General features: G+C 41.0%; 1 pseudogene across 1 annotated transcript in view; it reads left to right on the top strand.

Annotated features, from left to right (window-relative positions):
• Positions 1-615: 615 nt before the first annotated feature.
• Positions 616-8,221, top strand: part of LOC145489861 (choline dehydrogenase, mitochondrial-like) — an 8,516-nt pseudogene continuing 910 nt past the window's right edge. Inside the window, exons 1-6 of the transcript XR_014049634.1 lie at positions 616-1,486; positions 3,925-4,015; positions 4,989-5,498; positions 6,009-6,240; positions 6,667-6,868; positions 7,340-8,221. The exon at positions 7,340-8,221 is cut by the window's right edge and continues 910 nt beyond it. The product of XR_014049634.1 is annotated as a choline dehydrogenase, mitochondrial-like (transcript). The remainder of the gene's footprint in view (positions 1,487-3,924; positions 4,016-4,988; positions 5,499-6,008; positions 6,241-6,666; positions 6,869-7,339) is intronic.

Consider the following 8,221-nt stretch of genomic DNA (forward strand, 5'->3'; position numbering starts at 1 on the left):
TCGCAATTTAGAACTCGCGATCGCAACTCTTAACTCGCGATCGCAATTTATAACTCTCGATCGCGACTTATAACTCTTGATCGGGACTTATAACTCTCGATCGCAAGTTATAACTCTCGATCGCGACTTATAACTCTCGATCGCGACTTACAACTCTCGATCGCAATTTATAACTCGCGATCGCAACTTATAACTCGCGATCGCAACTTACAACTCTCGATCGCGACTTATAACTCTCGATCGCAATTTAGAACTCGCGATCGCAACTCTTAACTCGCGATCGCAATTTATAACTCTCGATCGGGACTTATAACTCTCGATCGCAAGTTATAACTCTCGATCGCGACTTATAACTCTCGATCGCGACTTATAACTCTCGATCGCAATTTATAACTCTCGATCGCAACTTATAACTCGCGATCGCAACTTACAACTCTCGATCGCGACTTATAACTCTCGATCGCAATTTAGAACTCGCGATCGCAGCTCTTAACTCGCGATCGCAATTTATTACTCTCGACTTATAACTCTCGACTTATAACTCGCGATGGCGACTTATAACTCGATTGCAACTTATAACTTGCGATCGCAACTTATAACTCTCGATCGCAATTTATAACTCGCAATCGCGACTTAGAACTCTCGATCGCGACTTATAATTCTCCATTGCAATTTGTAACTCTCGATCGCGACTTATAACTTTCGATCGCAACTTATAACTCTCGATCGCAACTTACAACTCTCGATTGCAATTTATAACTGGCGATCGCAACTCACAACTCGCGATCGCAATTTATAACTCGCGATCGCGACTTATAACTCTCGATCGCTACTTGTAGCTCTCGATCGCAACTTATAACTGGCGATAGCGACTTATATTTCTCGACTGCAACTTATAACTCTCGATCGACTCCACGTGACTCAAATAATCATGGAGACTGGTACAGACAGACTGCGCTAGGGCTTAAATTATCAAGGATATTACTCTATTATCCTATAATCTGAACGATATTTGAATTTCAGATGCTAAAATACATGTAAATGTCATGGCTATCCTGATGGGCTACAGATGCCTCATGAGAGGGCTGGGCTGAGCTTTAGATAACGTCATCTTGTTCAACGCATTCTTATTGGGTAACTTTAGTTTATAGCCCTCGCATCTTAGTTCCGTAATAAAAGCAGAGGAAGGAAAATTAGAGATCGGCTGCTATTTTTCCTTGTAACTTGTGCGAGTAATGTGAGATCATCAGAGATTCCGTATTGTCCTACTAATGAAATTTTGACTGCCAAATGAAGTATGTTTATATGAGCTCGAAGTTTTACATGAAAAAGTCACATTTAAACTTTAAACTCTGGTCTTCACGAGAACTCATTTTTTTCTAGACGCATCTACCAACCCAGGGGGAGAGTGTGGGGTGGATCGTCGTCACTGAATTCCATGGTGTACATCAGAGGTCATGCTTATGATTATGATCGCTGGGTCAAGGTCAAGGTCAACTTTATTTAGGCAGGGTGGCCCAATCAGCACTTGGCTGGTATCAAAAGGGGCCCTGCGTAAATTAAGACTACATTAAATTTCTATACATAGAGATTTACGTTTACAATTATAAAAAATTAAAAATAAAAACTACTCTCTAAAATAAAGTCTAAGAAGATTTTTAAAAATGGGGAGCGATGTTGCTTCTTTTATTGTAGTGGGTAAATTATTAAAATGAAGAGCACCAGAGTATCTGAAAGTCCTTTTCCCTAGCGTTAACTTGGGTTTCGGCAAGTGCATGTCGTTCCTTTTCCTCGTGTTGTAAGAATGAACGTTGCAATTTCTAATAAAATAATCCGACAAATATGGAGGAGCTAAATTATTTAAACATTTAAAACTAAAATGCATTTGTGGGCTTTTCTTTGGGTTTCCAAATCCACCCACCCTAACATTTTAAAAGATCCTTCGGTTGTTGCCCTCCTTTGTATAATGCGTGCTGCTCTGTTTTGCAGACGTTGCAAGCTGTTACTGCAACCGATTGACAGCCCATCCCATACCGTGTTAGTGTAATCAAAAATCGGCTGAACTAAACAATTATACACGCATTTAGCAGCTTTTAGAGTAAGGTAGGGTCGTATGCGTGACAGCAGGCCGAGACGTTTTCTTACTCTCTTACAAATCAATTCTACATGTTCGTTCCATGAAAGATTTTCATCTAGTGTTACCCCTAAATAACAGAAGCTTGATACTCTGTCAATGTTTTTCCCGTGAAGCTCTATTTTATAGTCTGGACAGTGTTCTAGTTTTTGCCTAGTTCCAAACAGCATCCATTTAGTTTTACTCTGATTGAGTATCAGCCTGTTGCTTACTAACCATTTCTCAACATTGGTAAGATCGTTTTGAAGAACCTGCTTGATGATATCTGGACAGGAATCAGAGAAATATATAACAGTATCGTCGGCATACATGCCTATTTGTGACTTCAGTAGACTTTGCGGGAGATCATTGATGTATATCACAAATAGTATCGGGCCCAGTATGGACCCTTGGGGAACCCCATAACTAATAGTTCAGCTCGATGATTCGTCTTGGTTGTATTTGACCTTCTGGGATCGAGCTGTAAGGTAGTCTTCGAACCATTTCAAACTTTTCCCTCTAATTCCATAATGTTCTAGTTTGTGGAGCAGGCAGAGGTGGTCAACGAGATCGAACGCTTTTTTTAGGTCTATAAAAATAGACCCGGTAATCATCTGTTTATCCATTTGTTCTAAAATGTGATCAACAAAGTGTACAGTGGCTGTTTCAGTGGAGTGTTTCTTACGGAATCCTGATTGATGCACTGACAAGGAATGGTTTCTGATTAGAAATGCTACAAGCTGTGATTGAATTGCTCGTTCCATTACTTTAGAAATCAACGGAAGGACTGAAATCGGACGATAATTATTTGGGTCGCTCTTATCGCCCGATTTGTATATTGGAGTTACCTTCGCAGTTTTCCATTCAGATGGTATCATACAGGTAGAAATTGTTAAATTTATGAGGTAGGCGACTGGTCTAGATATTTCATTTGCTGCATCTTTCAGTAATCGAGCAGGAATTCCATCGAGGCCAGTAGCTTTAGTTGACTTCATTTTGAGCAGTTCTTTTTGAAGAAATCCGGATGACACCTCTTCAAGGACAAAGTCTTGTTCAACTCTAGTTGACATAACTTTTGGCAGAGTACAACGTTCAAAATGGCTGCTCAGAGAGTTTGCGATCGATGTAAAAAAGCCATTGAATCTCGAGGCTGTAAGACCATCACTGCTTGAAGGTACTGATTTGATTTTTTGGGGGACGATTTTATGCAAAGTTCGCCACATCACCTTTGGGTCTTTTTCATCCGCCAGTTGATTTGCATAATAGTCAATTTTTTCTTTACGCATTCTTGTGTTTATGGTGTTGCGTAACCGCTTATAATTGCTCCAATGTTGTTCTTTGTTTGTACTTAGGGCCTTTTTGTGGTGGTAATCACGCTCTTGCATAAGTTTCTTTAGATCGCTTGTTAACCACGGCACTGAATATCCACGGGCGCGACGCGTAACAATGGGTGCGTGTTTGTCGGCAGCTGTTAGAAAAAGGTCTTTAAAGGCGTTCCAACTACCCTCTGGTGTTTCTTCGAGTTCGATGATTTCCCATGGGATGTGTTTTAGGTCGTCACGGAACAATGCTGGATTATAATGTTTATAATTTCTCGTTTCAATAATTTTTGGTGGAGGGCGTTTCATCCTGTGTAGCTTTCTTACCCCAAAAATAGCACTATGGTCAGAAAAACCAACTGGTACAACACCGGCGAAATAAAGTTCTGGCCTTGAGGTGAAAAATAAATCAATTAAAGTTCTGGTGTGCTGCGTTACTCTTGTAAATCCTTTGATTAACTGTTTTAGGCAAAATGACTTGGTTGGGAGAAGGAAGGTGCTGAAGGCTGGTCATATGCTGACTGTTGGCCATACTTCAGGAAGTCACAGACTCATGAATTAGGTTCGATTTTGTCTCTCCATGGTTAGTAGCACCATGCTTATGAAAATGAGATATAGAACATCTTTTTTTCTTGCTCTTCGGAATCAGATGTAAGTTCTGTTTGTCAGTTATCCCAGGAATAAAGCTCTTGGGATCGTAGGATTTGCCCGGAAACTGTCATGTTTCCCGACGACGCGGTTGTTCGTTTAGACAAGGATATTCGCTTTAATCTAGCCCATAAACGTATCCGACATGCATCGCGGGAGTAGCATTATCGACTGTTAGTATAAATCCACTAGCGTTCTATTACGAATGCCGTTGTCTGATTGGCTACGCTACTCATTATCTATTCTGTGATAGATAGTGAGTAATGTAGCAGTGTGCCCTTGTTAACAAAATGACGGCCGCTTCTTGGTGTTTTCGAGGTGTCTGTGAAGAGGATCATTGGATTTAGATAAAGTTTTGAACGATTGGTAGCTTGAAGTTTATACTAAAACAACAACTAACAAGACGATTTCTGGAAAGGTCAAACACTTGCAGTTAGTGGCTCTGCAATGTAGAAGAATTTACGTGATGATGGCATGATACCGCCCGCGCCTCGTTTCCAATGTGTCTGGAGGCTAAATGAACCTTTAGGGTTTTTAGTTAGCCTTCGCATTACATCCACAGTGTGAGATTGTAATTCTTAACTAGACAACCACCAAATTAGAGACTGCATTTCATTGATCTGGCGCCCAATTCAGAGAGTAGTCATAGTGGACACCTTTACTTTATGTCGAATTATTTTTGAAATCTGAGTCAGTGACACTTACTCCTCCTGAAGACACAAGAAAGGCCACCTTGACAGCTAACCGATGAAGACATCTGAAAAGACATCTGAGTTGTCTCCTGCCGAATCAGCTGCAGCTAGAACAAGTCTCAGATTTTTAGGGGGAAGATAAAATTAGCTTACCACACAGCACGATTTTAAATAAGTCTAAATAACTGACTAGATGACTTATTTAAATTCCTGTAGGTCCAGATGATTACAGAGGAGGTGAAGGTCCTCTCCAGGTGTCACGTGGCGAGAAACTAGACAATCCTTTATACCAAGCATTTATTGATGCAGGCGTCCAAGCCGGCTATCCCTTCACAGAAGACATGAATGGCTATCAGCAAGAAGGATTTGGTTAGATGGACATGACAATTCACAAAGGAGTACGGTGGAATACACCAAATGCATACCTCAGACCTGTATTGAGGCGTAAAAGCCTCCGAGCACAAACAAGTACAATGATCACCAAGATCATTTTTGAGAGGAATTGTGCTGTAGGATTCGAGTACCACTTAGGAAGTCAATTGAAACGGGTCAGGGCCAGGAAAGAGGTTTTTTTTATCTTCTGGAGCGATTAATACACCGCAGATATTGAACTTGTCTGGGATCGGAAACGCTAATGATCTGCAGAAGCTTGGTATCCCCGTGAAGGTTCATCTTCCTGGTGTAGGGTACAATCTGCAGGACCATTTGGACGTATCTTTACAACAGGTTTGTAGCCCTGATTTAAGAGTTCCTTGAGTCTTCCTTTTCTTGAAGCAGAAGACTTTTAAACTTGAACACATGACTTCAGTTAGCACATTCCTGTCTCCCACCATCCATTGTTTTTGCTTCATCCCATAGCCACATTTTTCCGACCACGTGCGTTTCAGTTCTTTTGGCTTTCATACTAGTCAAATTAATATGACGTTGCACCCTAAGTATAGTAATATCTTATAACAACTTCGAGCTTACACGAGCAACCGTATGGTCCTGAACGAAAACGTCAGAAACCCCTACGAAGGTTGGAAACAAACGACTCGCGAATGACACTAGGTACGTCGAGAAGTGCAGCTCCAAACGACTTTGTCAACTTTTGGAGAGGTATTTCCACCAGGTTTGTAGTATATAGACTGTGTAAAATAAAAATTATTGCATCAGCACCTAGCATTGTACGTGACATGTAATTCATTCAGCTGCCAACAAGCCTGTGTACATTTTCACTGTTCTTGTGTTTTTCAGGAATGTACTCAGCCCCTAAGTTTGTACCGCTCTCTTAAGTGGTGGAACATGGTTCCTATTGGAGTCAAGTGGTTCCTCGCCAGGACTGGACCGTGTGCCACTGCACATCTGGAGGCTGGTGGCTTTATCCGCAGCAGGGAAGGCCTATCTCACCCTGATATCCAGTACCACTTTTATACCTTTAGCTTATAATGATCATGGCAGAGTGACTGTACAGAGAGAAGCCTATCAGGTAAGCGCCGGCGTAGGATTTTCAATTTACACTATCACATCACTCCAGTAACTAAAAGATGACTGATTTAATTACGTGATATGATGCCCCATGTGACATCAAAACAAAGAGATAGCCTTTTTGTCGTGTAGAACAAGCTCGTGGCTATCTGTTAAAGGCATTGTAGAGCGGTGAAAAAAAGCGTTGTTGTAAATAGATCTAAATAAGCTGTCACATGCCTAAGTTAGGCCAACTCACTTGTAAAATTCTATACCGGATACTAAATTAATTGAATTGTTTTACAGTACAAACGGCGTTGTATTCTGCATGTTTTAAGTACACTGGACCGACATAATTACAAGCTTGCTGTGGCTACCGTGAGTAATTTTGAAAAGCCAGTGTAACGTATTTAACGCTGCTCCTCTAATTATGTATTCCTCATATAAGGTTCATGCTGGCACCTTGCGTCCTACAAGTCGTGGATATGTGAAGTTGAAGTCTTTGAATCCATATGAACATCCCCTTATCAACCCGAACTACCTGTCCACTGAACAAGACAGAGTGGAATTAAGGGACGCTGTTCGGCTCACAAGAGAAATATTTAACCAGAAGGCTTTGGATCATTTTCGCGGCAAAGAATTACAGCCAGGTATCATATTTCCTTTACAGCGACTCATTTTTTCTTGCAATAGGTCATTTCTGAAGCTTTTTGCCTTTGAGTCAAGACCAGGTTCTGGTGCGAAACCATTCATGTGAAAATGTGTTCCCCTACGGCTTCATTTTCGTGTAAATCAAACTTATTTTGAGCTGACAGGGTTTGCACGAATTGAAGACTCGTTTTGAAACAGAGGCAAAAGATAACTCGGAAATGGCCTAATTGGCACAGAAAAAGTGAAATGGTGTTTTATACGTGTTTATGGTGAGCTAGAAAAGTACCTTTAAAGAGAGTTGTAACAATGTACTGAAAAATGTAGTTTGTACACGAGCCACAATGTTAATGGTATGGTTTTTTTTTTAAATGGCCTCCTGTTTTCAACCCTTTTGGTTCTTGCTGGTTATAGAAGACCGTTTAACGCGCTTTTACCCAGTACTCTCACTTTATGCATTTCTACCTTCTAAGGTGACCTCGTTCAAACGGATGAAAAAATCGATGCCTGGGTAAGACAGACCGCTGACACTGTTTATCACTCATCATGCACCTGCAAGATGGGCGCCGAAGATGACGCAATGGCGGTAGTTAATAACAAAACAGAAGTATTCGGAGTGGAAAATCTTAGGATTGTTGACGCGTCAATCATGCCAAGTATTGTGAGTGGAAATCTCAATGGACCAACTGTTATGATGGCGGAGAAGGCAGCTGGTATCATCCTAGGAAATTCACCACTGCCTAAATCAAATGCGCCAGTGTACAAGACACCAGAAATGGGACAAAGATAGATTACGTGGATGTGAATACGATAGTCTTATATCACTGTTTAGCTTACTAGCGACCAGAATTAGAGTTTTAACATATTAGGGTAACGCTTGGCATCGACTAACCCAGCCTCAGCTCAATGCTATTTAATGAATGCTCTCTGGAGAAAGATAACTGGATTGATCAAAAGGTGAAAAAAAGAAAGGAATACATGTTATAACAACAAATAACGTCATCCACTGGATAATGACTTAACCGGTCTAATACCATTATACATTCTTGGCATAACTTGCTCCTAGTGTAGTGAGGATCACGTGCTTAGCCTGGACACGCCCCCCTTTTAAGGTTTACTCACTATGGCGAGTGGGTGTGGGTGGAGACTGGAGACTACTCCTATCTGCTTTTATGTCAGAATCGCGCCAACATTTAAGTACTTATAGCTACTTCAAAACTTACTAACCGGTCCTACGGGACGATTCTCCACGACTAAAACAATTCTGTGATAATTTTAAATTTGAAAACAAAAATTAAGGATCTGCCTGCCAGATGGCGTCATACAGCTGACATGGAGAAGGTCCATATATCCTC

The sequence above is a fragment of the Orbicella franksi genome, chromosome 6 (assembly GCF_964199315.1).
Source record: "Orbicella franksi chromosome 6, jaOrbFran1.1, whole genome shotgun sequence".
NCBI lineage: Eukaryota > Metazoa > Cnidaria > Anthozoa > Scleractinia > Merulinidae > Orbicella > Orbicella franksi.